Genomic DNA, 17551 nt, shown 5'->3' with positions numbered 1-17551 from the left:
TGGAGCGAAGGAAGAGCAGCAGATATTGTCAGGGAAATTTGTCAAAATGAGATTACCCTCAGTTGGGTTTGCTTTCCATGAGGCAAAGGCAAGTTGTTTCACGACAACTGCCTCGCCACATGCTTCAGTAAACCCAGGGTGACGGAGCACGAACCACTCGCTCAGGGTGACGGAGCACGAACCACTCGCTCAGGGTGACGGAGCACGAACCACTCGCTCAGGGTGACGGAGCACGAACCACTCGCTCAGGGTGACGGAGCACGAACCACTCGCTCAGGGTGACGGAGCACGAACCACTCGCTCAGGGTGACGGAGCACGAACCACTCGCTCAGGGTGACGGAGCACGAACCACTCGCTCAGGGTGACGGAGCACGAACCACTCGCTCAGGGTGACGGAGCACGAACCACTCGCTCAGGGTGACGGAGCACGAACCACTCGCTCAGGGTGACGGAGCACGAACCACTCGCTCAGGGTGACGGAGCACGAACCACTCGCTCAGGGTGATAGAGCATGAACCACTCACTCTGGTGACGGAGCACAAACCCCTCACTCAGAGTGATGGAGCATGAACCACTCACTCAGGGAGGAGCACGAACCACTCACTCTGGGTGACGGAGCACGAACCACTCGCTCTGGGTGATGGTGCACGAACCACTCGCTCTGGGTGATGGAGCACGAACCACTCGCTCTGGGTGATGGAGCACGAACCACTCGCTCTGGGTGATGGAGCACGAACCACTCGCTCTGGGTGATGGAGCACGAACCACTCGCTCTGGGTGATGGAGCACGAACCACTCGCTCTGGGTGAAGGAGCACGAACCACTCACTCTGGGTGATGGAGCATGGACCACTCTCTCAGCGTGACATATATATATATATATATATATATATATATATATATATATATATATATATATATATATATATATATATATATATATATATATATATATATATATATATATAATGCATATATCGTCCTCTGCAGTATTTCTGACAAGACGTGTGTGACTTCTGGTGACATATTCTTGATCAGATTTCTCAAAACATTCCTATCCTTGCATGCTTATATTAGTTGGGTGTGTTGGACCTCACAGAGCTTGGAGGTTTATGAAAGGATTCTTACTTTATTTTACTTTATTGCATGATGTTGAATTATGTTGAGATTTGTTCTTGGAAAAAAATACTATCCGTTGAATTCTTGAGTGTGGTGCTGAATTCTGCGCTGTTGTTTGTTGTGGAGTTGAGTTCTGTGGAGTTGAGTTTTGTGGAGTTGAGTTCCATGGAGTTGCTTTCAGTGGAGTTGAGTTACATCAAGTTGCATGCTGTGTTGTTGAGTTGCGTGTTGTGTGCTGTAATTTGAGTGCTGGGCTGTTTATTGTGCGACTTGATGGATAGGAGTATCAGTTTGGACCTGCTCAAAATGCTCCACCTAACACTGAACATCTCCCCAGGCATGGCACACTTTAAAAGCGTAATCACCATTCTTGTGTCGCTTATTAAATCTGACCTTTCAACATGGAGTACTTGGAAAGATTGGGTGGTGAGTGGTGGGAGGGATGGTGGGCAGGAGGTTGTTGTTGCTGCAACGTTGTGTTGATGGCTGGTCCTTCCTGAGCCCTTGAGCAGACTGCAAAACCTTGTTTTCCGCACGATTCGCACTGTGCCATTTCCGTGGAAAATGGAAACCCATTTGCCTGGTGTGGTGTAGCTTCAGGCTAGGACCTCTTGCTATATAGAAATGTTTCTTTTGTGTATTTGAACCATGGCAAATGAAGCATGAAGGCACGCAGTTCATTAAAGTGTCCGTGAATGGACCACAATTAGTGAAATTTTGCTTGATATTGTACAAGATCGCCCTTTTTGGGGATGAATAAACTTTCTTGTATTATACTTAGTCTCATTAATTTGTTTTACTCGTTGTATTTGTGCCTTTCCTTGTTAAAGATGTTGCATTATTTTGACCAATAGTTGTCAATTACTTTTGTGCTTCTTTTGAGATGGAAATTCTATTTGAAGTTCAATGTGTCAAACACAATGTTGACATGTCTGTACAGCAATGTGGGAAAACGTTTTTGTAATTGCTTCAAACAGGTTGTGATGAGAGGCATCTCAATTGACTGAGAAGGAGGGATACAAGGAATAAATGGGAGGGATAAAAAAACATAAGGCATTAGGATGTTGGCCGCCTGCTTTTAGCAACCACTGTTTGTTCTACCCAAGCAATGGCCCAGCTTTCTCCAGCAAAGAGCTTCTTGTCAGCGGTGGGCCCCGAGACAATGTGACATGTTATGTCATCCCCTTTCCTGCAACTAAAAATCCATAGGGGGTAGATTTTCAACATAAAATGAGCTCATAACTTGGAGATTTAAAGATTGAAAAAAATATTCAAAAGTATTGCAATTGCATTGAATCGTCACTACCCATCATTTCCCTTTGACCACCCTCCCTTCTTCCTTTCCATCCACCCTTCCATCACCACATGAGTATTGCATTTCACACATCCATGCACCTGTTCCCCTTTGCGCCACCAGTTGAAATGGAGCATATATTGTGTAACAAGCTTGGTGCATACGAGCAAATCTCAGCCTGATGGAACTTTCCCATAATGTCATATGTTTTCCTCCACTACACCAGAGAAAAGGAATTCCACAAGTGTGGGTTTTGCATTTCTCATCAACTGCCTCCAGTGTGTCATAGCAAATAATGAGTTATTTGTAAATGGAAGCTATAATGGTATAAACAAACTTGACAAAGTAAGGAAGAGTAAGATCCATTCAGCAAATACGTCGCATTTCATTAACAAAACTTCAAATTGTGTTAGCAATGAATTTGCCTTTGGGTTGGCTAGGGATGGCCTGTTTGCCATTCTGATCTGAGTTTGAACACTTGGCTCATGATGTGGGGTTCCCCAGTTTCAAAACTCATTTATGGTATTCGGTGTCACCTGATGTCTGTGTAAGGGACATGCTCTTCCACGAGCCTCAGATTGATGTAAAAAAAAAAGCTCTACTGCCTCCGGTGTCTGTATTATTGCTCAATATACAGTAACAATGTGCACCACCCTTCACCACCAACCTCTCAGTTGCACAAACACAAGCACTGCATTGTCATAAATGGTGGAAAATGTCAAAAAGAAAGAACGATTTGACAATAATGTCTCATCAATTTGAGTAAAAGTACATGCGATGGCCCTTCAATACCCCCATTACATATGGATCTTCAAGCGGTTCCCGTGGTGATATTGTATTAGCTTTTCAAAAGAGATTCGATGCATAATATTCCCAAATGAAGATCATGAAGATATCCGGCTAAGTAAAGGGCAAAGTTAATCGACTGATTTTTAAACAACGTACAGAGCCAACAAAGGAATAATTCCCAGAAAGATTTCACTGGGATACAGGCTTGATGGGCCAAATTGCCTTTGGCAATATCCGGCACATCTTGAACACCATTTTGTTTGCTTTTTATCCCTCAACCAAGATACTGAAGATTTGTTCCTTCCAGGGTTCTTTTCAATGCTAGTTGTAATGGAATCATGTTAATACTCAACCAGTTTGATTGCATTATGATAAAAACAGTCGTCAATGCGTTATGTCGAATATAATAACATTTTTACAGATTAAAAAATTTGTGGAGAAAGAAATATTAAATCTATAAAAATAAGTCAATAAAATGCAAAAAATAGTGGGAAAAAAATCAATAATTTGTTCACAAAAATAACAAGAAAGCATCTGGAAATGAAATATGCTAAATATGATGAAAAAAAAAATACAAAAACATTGACGATTTTAGGCAACCTTGACATTTTGACCTTTCAATCTAAAAAAAAACAATCGGCTTCTAGATTTGGATTGGTGAACCAATTCAGTGACTTAATAAGCAGATTCTTAAAATTTCAGGTCAATTCGATGCAAATTGACAATTTTATGTGATGTTGACCTTTTGATATTTTAAGCAAATCATTAATTTGTCTTCTCCATAATCTCATAATAAAACTTTGTTGAAGATTTGATGACAAAATCTCAAATAGCAAAAAAGTTACGGCACAGGCGCGCGCGCACACGCACACACACATGCACACGAACACACACACACACACACACACACACACACACACACACACACACACACACACACACACACACACACACACACACACACAATTGTATAACCCAGTCTCCCACTGCACGGGGGATGGGCCGACGAACTAATATTGCCAGTGAAGGATAGTGTTGACTAGTTCATCATTCAACATTGAGTCTCCTTCGACCATCAACCCCAAGAGGCTGAATCTGAAGAATTGCACCAAAGATCGACATCAGCTCTTTTCCTCTTTTTGCTCCGATGAAGCGCTAATGCCCGAAACGTCACCTTCCCCCTTACATTAGTTTGCATACCTCAATCAATGTCCTTTTCATTTCATCCTTTATCCCTAAAAAAGGCCTCGTAAATGGCTTCAACTGCAAAAGAGAAAATGAAATGAGGCAAAAAGAAAAGCAAAGCAAAGTAATGAGTGTTTAAATAGGAAAGAGGATAATGTAATATGTATAAGAGGAAATGCAAGGCAAAATATCTGAGTTGAGTTGCAAAAAAAAGAAACAAAAAAAATATATATATAATCAAAACTAGTTATCAAAACAGTATCAAAAAAGGTTATCAAAAAAAGCTTCAGTCTTCCCCTCTGAACCATTTCACAATTTACCGCTTCCTTAAATGGCTGCTGTCAAGGGCAAATAAAAAATAAAAAGTCAACATCGCAGGCCGAAGCACAAAAAGTCAACACTTTGGGAACATTATGCAAATTAAAATCCAGCTTCTCCTTATCTGCTGAAGGAATACACCCTAGGACCCCAACATGGCCCAATTGACTCAAGGAAATGCCCTTGATGTATTCCTCAACTATCCAAATGAGAAAGTAGCGCTTATCATCTTCATTATAGTGTTAAATGAAATTTACTCCATGCCATCTGCCATAACCCCATTGCCACAGATTGAACAATCTCTGGAGTGCTGGTACTTGATAACAGAAGCCAACTGGAAGTATAGGGAGGGCTGCAGATGCATGGTGAGTCATAGGATGTCATTAAAAAAAAAAAATTAAACTGCCAAAGCCAAGATGAAAAGCCAAAATTAAGTATGAACCAGCGGAGAGCCAACAGCCAAAGCTATCAAAAAACAAAAGAGGAAGAGTCTTTCAACAAAGAGCAAGTGGGTTATCTCTGGCTTCCTAGGCAAATTGCAAATTCCTGTCCTAATATAAATTGACATGGAGAGGAGAAAGGTACACCACTTAGTCCATTTGAACATGGAAAGGCAACATGGTGTAAGATCATGGGATAGATGATGACGATAATGACCTACAGAACACGAATGCAGAAGTAAAACTCAAACGGCAATCGGTAGAGCGCGTACCTCCGCCAGGCTGAACAATTTACATTTTGTATCCCATTGATAGGCCGGATTTGCATCCAGACTTTAACCAAAATCCAATCAGCTTCTTCTTTTCACCGAACCAACTCATCCACCAAGTTTTGTCATATCCCATCGACAACGTTTTGAGATATCATGCTGTAGATCGTTTTTGGCCCCATCTCTCAATGGTGTAGAATTACGTAAAAATTAAACTCTAGTATCCGGATCTGGATCTTCACCAAAATCTAATCAATTTGACAAGTGCTTGTCACACATCCAATCTGTCCAGCAAGTTTCGGTCAAATCCATCCATAACCTTTTGAGATATATCCTGCTCAGCGACAAATAAACAGAGGTGAAAACAAATCTCCATCCACCTTCAGAGGAGGAGGTAATAAAACAAAGAGGGGTGAAAGTACCATCTGAGCTACTGATACAACATGTAGGACTGCTGCAACAGTACAAGCTCTTCTCCATATTTTTCATCAAGGGACCTATTTACTTATTTTCCCTAAAGCAATTGTAAATACGCCATCCATAATTAGAGTTTAATATTGCAAACTAATTCACTTCCTTGCTAAGGGTCGTGTCGTTTTGACACAAAAGCAAAATATCGCAGCGTTCTCACGGTCATGTCACTGAACTTCACATCAGAGAAAATGTGACGATATCCTTTGTCTCTGCTCTCTTGTGAAAGCTTTCACGCATCTTAAGAGCTTGCAAGATACTTCTCTCCAGGTAGGATTTCATCAGTGAAAGCTGTCTCTGCCCCATGAGTGGCAAGTGATGGACCCTGTACGGATTTCATGAAGACCAAGGGGAATGTTTCCAGATATTTTGTGCAATATCCCACGCTCTAACAGTCATTAAAGAGTCCGATCTGAAATTATTTTCACCTCGCTCAGCCCAGGGTGGCCTGACCACCCCCCATTACGTTACCGGCTCCTTGTATATACTTCATGTCCAACCTGCGAGACATGTAGATGACAAGCTCCCTTTCTGAGATGATCTTTAATCAGCACCCTTTGGTTCCACATTTGTTTGGACTTACATACCAAGTACGCATTTGCACTTACAATGCTGCGGCTCTTCCTGCGGGGTTGAATAATGATGTGCCGACGACGATGGGAATGAAGATGCTTTTCTCAGTAATCACCCTCCTGCAATGTTTGTGCCGCAGAGGTCGTGGGCAAAGCATCCGCAGCGACTTCATCAAAGCAATCATATTTTTTCGACAATACTCTAAAAAGTGGGATTGCGCATTTTCAGATGACAAGAGAACCCACAAGCGTTCTTGACAGCTCCCGTTCGCCTCCTGAATTATTCATGGCTTCATTTACGCTTGCTGAGAGGAATTGCTTTTCATAAATTTGCCTCGGCGACATGAATTATCCCGCTCGGAGGAAATGCTTCCGAGAACAAAAAGATAATTGTCTGCCTTGGCTTCACGCTGTTGATTCGCCATTATGAGCTGTCTGATTCGCCGCGCATTAAATGTCAACTGAAGGTCGCGTGCGGAAGACGTATTAATATTTCTCCATTATGACAAATTGCCGGTGGCTATTAGTCGCAGGGTTAGTGACACAAATCACTAATTCTGCCTCTCTGTGGAAATGCTGTCAAGTGCATCCGACGGTGTGGCTAATTCGTAGTTTGATGTAATTGCGAAGTGGAAAGGCAATATTTGCGATGATAACATTATTGACATCACAATTAGGTTTTATTGACATTTTATTTTTTTTTTCCAGCACTTCCAATGACTGCATAAATTACATGCGTGTTAATAAAACAAATCCACCACGATGAAATTGCTCTTGGAGAATAAATTATTGTCCGTGCACGGTTGGTATTGTGAATAGTGGGATTCTTCACTCAAAAAAATTAATATTACGATTTAATGAACAAGTTAGGTTCGATTAACACTGTGGGAACCCAATAATATAACGCTCGTGCGTTAATGATTCTGAAATCCATTAAATAGTTGGAAATAATTGAGTCCTGATGAGTTCAAATTCGCTTTTTCCAACTTGAGATGTACTTATTCTTGAGAACTCAATCAGGATGCCACAATTTTTTTTTTTTAAATTCATTAAATCGTGAAGATCTTCAGTGGAAACTGCAAACATGGAAATTATATTTTTAAAACGTTATCGAAATGAAAAGTTTGAAATAATCTAGCCAAGTAAGATCAGAAACAAATAACTACAACAATGACTGTGACTTCTCAATGAAATCACAACAGTTGGAGCGGCTGGTTGATAAAGCCGAGCGATGCATTACCTTCACTTGTGTAGGTTTGATTCTCATAGCTGCTCAGGATGGAAATTTCTGCACTCTGCGATGCGTTGCTGTCCTTTCTAGGAATGGTTCTCAGCCAAGGAAATGCTCAAAACTTGTCCTGATCACCCCGATGCTCCATCAAGAGCGTTGTCACTTGCTGCAGCCTCGATGTGGCAAAAATGTCAAATTAATTTTCACTAGGTAATGGTGCACCATAGCCGGATGGTCCAAAATACCTTCTCTTTCTGACATGACATTAATCAAAAGGATTAGCCGATTGATTTCGCCTTTGAAACTGTCATCATTAATTTACTTTGCACAATTTTAAATTCACACCGTGGACGTGCTCAGAAGAAAGAAGAACCGGCCAGTCCTTTCATAAGAAGTTAATTTAACTACTGAGCACTATTTAAAATTACTGAGTTCATAGAACATCTTACCCCATGTAGTCTTGAGAAAAAAAAAGGACACAAGGTCTCCCAGCATCAAATTTAATTGGTCATGATGATGTAAAATGCCATAATATATCGTCCAAGTCCTGTGAAACAGGATTTTGAAAGTGACAAAAAGGCGATTTGTGTTCTACAGTGTTAAAGTATATAATTCAATTGATATAAAGTAAGGATTTCAAAGGTTGTAGAAAAAAAAAATGAGGAAGTTTACCACTGTTGTTGCAGCGTCTATGATATCACCATCTTATATATTATTTCCGAGTTTGTGGTTTCGTGTCGCGCTATCTTCGACTTTGTTCTGCGCTCGATTAACGTGATATTCGGCTTACATTATCTCAAAGACCATATTAGGTGCATGGTACAAAAAAAGAATAAATAAAATGGTTTTGAAACAGTGAAATCGTATTCCACTTACTGCATTAAAGTAAAATTACTACTGATACTCTGCATCAGTTCCTTTTTCAAACACACCCACCCCAACATGTCGCGCAGAGCGCGGGTTATGCTAGTATTTATTATGTTGCATTAGTTCTTCGTGCCTATTGTTTGTGTCCTTTATGACTTCCTTAAAAGAGTAAGTTTCCTGTTTGGAATGATTTTCAGACAGAGACAGACTGACAAAAAAATTATCAGGGCAAATTCACACGTGCGATCAGGACAAATTCGGAGGCAAAGTACTGCTAAAGTTGAGGTTCATGTTCTGATTTATGTTCCGATTCATGTTCAAAATATAACATTAAATTGAAATGAAGTTGTTCCTCAATCATAAACTGGCGTCTGAGGACAGACAGACAGACAAAGTGAACCAATATTGCTGAACCCCTCCCTCTTTTTGCTTTGTGCGCACGGGGTAAAAACACAATTGTTGTTTTGTTATTCATCCACATTCATAGCTCATTACTATTAACTTGTACAACTAATACCGATGGTAAGGTAATGCAGCAATAGACAGATTAGAAATCCTTCACTTTACTCTCAAAAGTAATGAGAAAGATAACTCAGCTTTACTCTCCGTGAAAAGAAATCTGAACATAAAAACACAAAAGACACAGATGGACAAATACATGAAGACCTTATCCCATGCAATCTTGAGAAAAAGGACATGGGAAGTCTTTTAAGCTCTTGTTTTGCCTTTCCGAGCACGGTGTATGTTCATTTTGTTTGTGAACCTTGCATAACAGGCATGATGGTAACCTACAGCACCATGCGCCACCATATTTGTCAGAATGCAGAATCTCAAACAGTTATTCTGCCTTCAAGGCAAGATGCGTGAATTCTGATTCTCATAGTTACTCTGGCCTCAGGAAATGATTTTTTTTCTTACTCCTGCTAAAACAGAAGGTTTTTGAAAGTGACAAAAAGGTGATTTGTGTTCTCCTTTAAAAAAAAGAGATTTTAAATGTTGTGGAAGATTATTTTTGGAAGTTTATCACCATTGATGCAGCTTCTTTTACACCATCTTATTTAGCATGCTACATTAGTTCTTCGTGCCCTGTTGTTTGTGTCCTTTACAACATCCTTAGAAACAGTACGTTTCCTGTTTGGAATGATTTTCAGACAGACAGACTATAAAAAAATATTAACTACCTTCTCAAGATCAAATGGGCAGTCTGTGAAGTTTATAACCAGTGTACTGAGGCACGAAAATGAGTGGTAACTCCCCTTGTGTATTTATGTTAAAGTACATACTACCACATGTGTGGAAACTTTGGTGAACGGGCATACGTCGGCAAATATCATGGTGATAGAGTATCTGTCCACATGTCCCAACGAGCTGGTTTTCCCTTTCTGTCAACCTTCCCCATTTGCTATTATGATTATTATTATTATTATTATTATTATTATTATTATTATTTTATCATCATTCTCTGTGATTCTATGCTGGCACAGAGAATTTGGCTGATTACGATTGATGGGGCACTAAAGGTGTGCTTCGGTCCACAGGTATTAAGGGTGGAGCACCAGAGACATGTTTCAATGGGACTGAAGCTCAGTTCCATGCAGGAATGTTCTGGGTCAGTTTTTTTCAGAGGACAAATAAGAGCTCAGGCCAGAGGAGAGCCTCAGCAGGAGAAATGATAGAGCCTGTGAGTGGGGTCCAAGAGTTGAGAGCGACAGTCCTGAGTTGCCTGAGAGTCGGGTCCATGTGCCAGAGCTCTATAGCAATGGAGACATGCCAGGGAGAGTGGAGGTGGCTCAAATATTAATGGTACAGAGGGACCAGCATAGGCTGCGAGTGAGACCATTCTCCAAAACCAGAGTGCAGAACATTTGCTCTGCCAGTAGCCATCTTTGCTTCCACCTGGAACTTATTTTTGTTTTATTTGTTTCTTATCCTCTCCCTGAACTTTTGATTTATGTATTTGCATCCCTTATTACCTGACTAACCCTTCGTTTGTATGGTTCTGTGGCCATAGTTTGGGGGAGTTTATTTGAACGCCTTAGGTACATGTTCTGTGTCTCGTTGAGTTCCGTCATTATTTGTGCATGGTAGTTATATTGCTGTGGGCCGGGTATCGGCGACAGGCGCGACCGCTAGTTGAAGCAGCAGAGTCGACTCCACCGAACACCCAGAATTCAGATCGTTACCCTCGGATAACTCCGAAGGTACAGGATTCATGGACCGTGAATCGTCAATAAATCAACCACGTGGGCACAGGGTTATTTGCCAAACTTCAAAATACCTAGAGGCCCACGTGGAGAACTATCGAGTATTCACACCCTCAATGGGGCTCGAATGGGATGAGTCATCACCGTGCTCGATCTGTGCGTAACCCGAGCGGATGGTTACCGAGGTCCCGTCGGTCCAAATGTACTTCTACATCAACAACGGCCTTTTTAATCACCCAACACGAGCTGATATTGGTGTTAAACCAATGAAGAAAACACAGAAACGAGCTGATACATTCAACAAATGGATATTTATTTACAATAGGTGGGGAAGGAACACATAAAGGGCAGAGTTATCCGACGATAAGAAATGCAGTATGTACAAGGCAAAAATCACTTAACAGTTCCAACTTAAAGACGGGCCCACAGACAGACGCACACCCAAAAGAAACGAAAGGGACCTTCCCGCCTCGCGCGGTCTTTGACGAGACGAGCGAACCAGGATGAGACCAGAAGCGTCGAGCAGACCAGACCAGCGCCAGAGGCGACACGAGACCAGAAGCGTCGAGCAGACCAGACCAGCGCCAGCGACGACATGCGCTCGAGAAGACGCGGCGCAGATTGTTTGTTCTCTCTTCCTTCATTGTCTTCTCGGGCGCGGTTCCTCGTGCGTGGCCTGCGCCTATTGGTCGACCGTCGGCGAACTCGCTCGCATCTTCCTGATTGGGCGAGAGCGACGTCAGGTCCTTGTGAACTCCGCCCACGTACGTGCTGACACGCAGGTAGGCAATGGCGTCGGTGTGAGGAAGCGAGGTGAAGGCGTGTTGTTGTAGTTATCGTTGATGTAAAAAGAAAAGAAAACCCTGACTGTCAAAATAACTCCGCAGTGCATGAACATTTAATTACCCATTAACCAAGGGAAAGGGAGCTATCTATCCACATTTACTTATCAAAATAACTGAGCTATGGGGACCTGAATGTCTGTGTGCACAAGGCTTCCAAATTCTTAACAATATGTGTGCACAGTGGTTTATTGTAAATGGCCATATTTTATTGTAATAATTATTTTCCTTTCATCATTATCAATTACTTGTGGTTCAGGAAGTTGCCTTCTTGCTCTGCCATCTTGGCAGGAAGGTCCCATTAGGTCGTGACTGCCATTAGGTTCACGCGGTAACAAGGACCCATGCACGACATTCAATTCCATCAATTGCAACTTGGAAATTCTGGGGCGATTAAGATCAGCACATTACTCCAGCAATTTTGTAATGACCAGGAGAGAGCAGACTTTGCCTCAAACAATATTTTATCAATTGACTATAGACTTTATGAGGCCTCCAACCAAGGCAAGGCACAGCCTACCTGTTTATTGTGCCATGGCAACCATGATCCAGGTCACGTACCAGTAGAACGTGAGAAAAGGGTCATAACAAGACAGCCGATAATGAGTATGTTATCGTTGATGATTGGATAAGATTATTCACAACCAATATTTTAATTTTAGGGCCATCTATTTAGTATGTACACATATGTTGGAATTTTGACCACTACTGTTTTTCCATGCAGTCTCCTTCCCTTCTCTCTTCTTACTCCAATCTCCTTTCAAGCATTTTTTTTTACTTATCCCCAAGATTTTCCCTCTTTCATCATTCTCCTTTCTTTGCTAAATTTTACATTTTTTATTTAGCCCCCCCCTCAACCCCTCCACCCTCCAAGTGTATACATAATAAATATCCATATGGCCACTTGGGCCTTATCTAGAATGTTTTCAAGCTTAGACACTTTCCACTTAAAAACTTGCTGCTTTTTACAAGGACACCACTTATGTCACATTTGGCCTTCCAACAGCTCGACAGTTATTTCCATGTTAATTGCAATGAATGTAAAATAGGATGAAATGGATTGTTTCCATCCTGAAATGTCAAATATTTGATCCAACAACAACGTATTTATTAGCCGACAAATAATAGCACACAATTCCCTTTTAACCAATGCATAATTAACCTTTGTCTCATGGAAATAAAATACAAATCCCTCTATATCCTTTACAATCTCATGATCGCTTGACCTTGTGTACTAATTTTCCAACACCTTCCATGCCTCTCAAACCAAAAGGGCCTTGAACTGACACCCTCCAAATTCTCAAGTGTAAAGCAGAGGAGGAGAGTCTTCCAAACGCTGATTTAATGAAGTGCAGATAAAACTGACATTCTAATTACATTGTGAAATAGGGTGCGAAGGTTTTGCAAGTCCTCCAAGAAAATCTTTCAGGCAATTCTTCTGATTACCTGGACAATGAACTTCATTGAGATTCATTGCAATATGGGCTAACAGGATAGCTCAGAAGTGGTGTAATAGACTTCGAACTGCCTTGTTTGGATTTCATTCTTGACCACTATAAATTGTCAATCCGGTGTTTTGCAGGTAGGACATTGCATCAACGAATTTGCCTACTTTGGAGCAATGTTAAGCTTGGTGTCCCATAGATTGTACTAACATTTGGTGGTGAAGCTTCAATATCCAATTTGTTCAAGATCGAGGCTCATGGAAGAGCACGGTGACATAGGGGAATGGACGAAACAAACAGGGGAAGAATGAACAGGAAAAGAGGAAAGAGAGGGGAGGGGAGGAAACACAGTAAGCTGCAAGTAAGAGGGCTCATTGGGTGCAGGGTAATGGGGATAGAGAAGATCATGAGTAGGGATACGAGTTGACATGAGATGTTGGTGCTTGAAGCCTTCGAGTGAGGAGTGAAGAGTGTAACTGAACCACATCTATAAGGCTGTGAGATTCATCTGGCCACCGTGACATTTGCAGACCATTAAAAATTCTGATGAGTAAAGATGGTAAGCAGGTTGTCCAACCTGCTTATTATCTGCTGCAAACATCAGCATGCACCATACAACCAAACGGAATTTCAAATCAGATCAAATTCTGTCGGTATTAGAACCCATAAATCAGATGGCTCACAGCTTTGGTAAGCAATTATTCTGGCTCAATAACGACTAAATCGTTCTGTCATCTACATTGTTAATATGAGCACAATAAATAATTAATATGAAGCTTTTGCATCTCTGATTGCATTCAAACCTCTCAAACAGTCGTGAGCCTTTTACTTGCTCAGTTATTAGTTTGAAAAGCACGAGAGTGCGCTGCATTTTAAAATTAAATAGAAAGCATCTCAAAATGCAAACTCATCCGCATCCACTTTCTGCTCAAAATAAACTTGACAAAAACGACAGTTTAAAAAAATTACACATTTTAATAATTTGTTTTCTCCACATTCTCATAGATAAAGTTTTGTTGAAGATTTGATGACAAAAACTCGATTAGTAAAAATGTTATGGCCTGCACAAACAAACTGAAGCTCAGTCTATATGAACAAATGTCTGTGTGTGTGTGTGTGTGTGTGTGTGTGTGTGTGTGTGTGTGTGTGTGTGTGTGTGTGTGTGTGTGTCCTCCATAACTCCAAAACCATGAAACCTAGCAGCCTGAAACTTTGCATGCATACCAAAGAAACTCCAAGGAAGTGCATGAGTGAAAATTGAGTGTTTGGGTTAATTAAAACACCCCTTTGAATATAATTAATGGCCTTATTTAATTATATCCTTTATCAGGCACATCCTCGGCCACCTCACTCTCGCTGGAGTCTGAAGCCGCCATTATTTCTTGGCCTGCTAAACTATGACTTGATTTGGAACAAGCCGCAACGATTTCTGAACGGTAAAGTTTTTTTTTCATTTTCCTCACTCATATCAAATGCCTCTTCATCATACCTACAAATCGCTGGATACATTGCATTGCTTATAACACCCAGAGATGCCAGCATCCGTGACTTTATTTCTTTTCTGCACATGCCATAACCTCAAGAATCTCTTAAACTAAGCTGAATTACAAAATTTAGCTCCACAATTGAACTTAGCAGCAGTTCAGACTGCTAAAAAACAACAGTGTCCATTTGTCCAATTCAGACAAATTTGATATGTCGTCTGTCTCCGGGAGGTGTGTGTTTAATATGACAGTTTGAGGATTGCTAATTGCTTGCCAAGCAAGCCGTTCCTTACCAACCATTTCATTGGAGTGCTTAAGCCACTTGGTGAGTACTCTACTATATTTGCACTGTCACTGAATACTGTATATTGATCGACTTGAAGAATGTTCAAGGGTCACTCGCCTGCGATGGCCCCACATTGTTCTGTGGTCACTTCACCATCGATAAATACAAATAAGAATGATGAAATATTTCGTTACCATTATGGCAGGATAGTTGAGAGGTATGCATGCTTGCTCTAAACTTTCTAGCCGAGGTTTGAATCCTGACCCAGCTATAAACTGTCATCCCAGTGTTTTACAGGCAGAGTGATTCACCAATGTGGGTGCCATTAAACTGGACATCCCATCTGCCGGAATCCACCCCCCTCCTCTCTCTCTCTCTCCTCTCCCCCACCCCTCTCTCCCACCCCTCTTACTCTCCCTCCCATCCCTCTCTCTCTCTGTGTCTCTCCCACTCCTATTCAACTCTCTCCATCGCTCAACCTTCTCCCTGTCTCAAGCTCCCTCTCTGTCTCACCCCCCCCCACCACACCTATCCATCTCCCTGCCACCCCATCCCTCTCTCTCCCTCTCTATCGACCCCTTCCTCTCTCATCCAGCTCCCACCCCTCTCCCTCCCACCTCGATCCCCCTCCCTCTCACCCCTATACCTCTGGACTGTTAAGAGTGATGGTTTAGTTTTGAATTTGCCAAGTAGATAGCGTGGCTTTTTCAGTGCTCCAGCAAAGTTATAAATGGAACCCAGCGGTTTGCTGTTTGGGCGTGTTTTATCGCCGGTCCCTTTCCCTCATGCTGCCTCTCCTTGCACTGCATCCCCCCCTCTCACACTGCCTTCCCCTCTCCTCGTGCTGCTTCCACACCCCTCGCACTGCCTTCCCCGCCTCGTACTGTCTTCCTCCCTCTTGTGCTGCCCTCAACCCCTTTGTGTTGCTTCCTCCCCCACTCATGCTGCCTCCTGCCGCACTCATGCTGCCTCCTACCCTCCTCACGCTACCAACCCCCCCCCCACTTACGCTGCCTTCCTACCCCCTTGCACTACATTCCAATCCCCCTCGTGCTACCTTCCCCTCCCCCTCACACTGCCTCCCCCTGCACTGCCTTCCCACCTCTCATACTAACTCCCCCCTCGCACTGCCTCCCCTCTCCCTTAAGCTGCCTTCCCTCCCTCACACTGCCTTCCCCCTTACGCTCCCCCGCCGTGCTGCCTTCTCACCTTTCATGCTAACTCCCCCCCCTGACTCTCTCACTGCCTTCCACCTTCCTCTCACTGCCTTATCCCCCTCACACTGCATTATCCCCCTCACACTGCCTTCCCTGTCCTCATACTATCCTTCGCCCAACCCCCCTCCACCATACAACTCTCTGGAAGTCGAGGAGAGGAAGGGGTGCCAAAGAATGTGCGAAATGGATCAGCGAAAGCTTCTTTTTTTCAGCAGTTTTTTTACGCTCTCCCCCCCCCCCGCTTTCCCTCAAACCCCCCTATCAAATACATGTCCAGAATACCCCCTTCCTCCCTATTATTCCCTCTCTTCCCCAATCCTCCTCTCCCCTTCCCTTCTCCACCCCCTCACCCTTAATATTCTCGTCAGCGAAGCGACGGGTTGTATTTGCTCATGGTAAATAAATAAACAAGGAGGCAAATAAAAACACGGTTCGTCTCATGCTTGACGCGCTGCAGTGGGACAAATGTGGGCTATTTATAGTATTGATAGACTTTGCCCTTTCACATTTTGATCCAGTTTTTAATTATCTTCTCCATATTCTCATAATAAATGGTTTGTTGAAAATTTGATGTCGAGAGCTCAAAAAGGTATTGCCTGGACACACACACACACACACACACACACACACACACACACACACACACACACACACACACACACACACACACACACACACACACACACACACACACACACACACACACACACACACACACACACACACACACACACACACACACACACACAGCAATATCCAACCTCAAGCTGTGCAGGGAATGGGCTCGCAAGTTTAATTTGATTTGATGTTCATTAACACTGGATTATAATGATTATTAAAATAACAATCATAATAGTTTCTGCTTCGACACAATGACCGTTTTGTAATTAACGTCTCTGCAGCGCTTCCGTTTATGTAGAGAATATTGTGAAAATGTCTCTTGGATATGTCGCTACTCCATCGCAGGGTGCTTCCCAAGCAGCCTTCAAGCAGAGGAGGAACCACGAATTTTTCCATGGTACAATCACACCATGAGCTGCTCTTTTCAAGAGGCATCGTGGGATTTTTTTTTTAATGTCCCCAAGCGAATGCTAGCACACAAGACAGCTGGCTAAACATCCCCCATCCGAAGAATGCAACTCCGTGCTTGTGAATCACCAGGACGAGAGTTTATAGTCAATCTGGATGCATCTTCAAAAGCAAGATCAGCGACCTCTGAGCCATCCTTCCAATCATCATGCTCATTAATAGAATTCAAATGAATGACATTGAGATGCAATGTAAGCCAAATGCACGCGGCGTCATGCACCTTGTACTTAACGTCTGGTGAAGCAGCAGAAATAACTTACTTATTGACAAGTTGGTTTTTTGCATTAAACATACTGAGTTGCATCACAAATGTCATTTCTGACATGTTGCTGTGTGGGTCTTTCAGAGAGCAGCACCACATGGTGATGGCACCGAGTGTGGGGGGGGGGGGGGGGAGAAAAAAGCAACAGAATTTTCTTCTCACTATAT

At 42.4% G+C, this 17551-nt stretch overlaps 1 long non-coding RNA gene across 1 annotated transcript in view; it reads right to left on the bottom strand.

The window, feature by feature from the left end:
• Nucleotides 1-4280: 4280 nt before the first annotated feature.
• LOC147017023 (uncharacterized) overlaps nucleotides 4281-17551 on the bottom strand; it is a 74109-nt gene continuing 60838 nt past the window's right edge. The window contains exons 3-4 of the long non-coding RNA XR_015049709.1: nucleotides 7698-7861; nucleotides 4281-4465 (exon numbers count right to left, since the gene is read on the bottom strand). This is a non-coding gene — a long non-coding RNA (uncharacterized LOC147017023). The remainder of the gene's footprint in view (nucleotides 4466-7697; nucleotides 7862-17551) is intronic.

This window comes from Eptatretus burgeri, chromosome 11 (genome assembly GCF_056783735.1).
Source record: "Eptatretus burgeri isolate ZD-2024b chromosome 11, Ebu_testis_v1, whole genome shotgun sequence".
NCBI lineage: Eukaryota > Metazoa > Chordata > Myxini > Myxiniformes > Myxinidae > Eptatretus > Eptatretus burgeri.
Note: the sequence above shows the minus strand (reverse complement) of the source record. Positions and strands in the feature narration are given on the sequence as shown.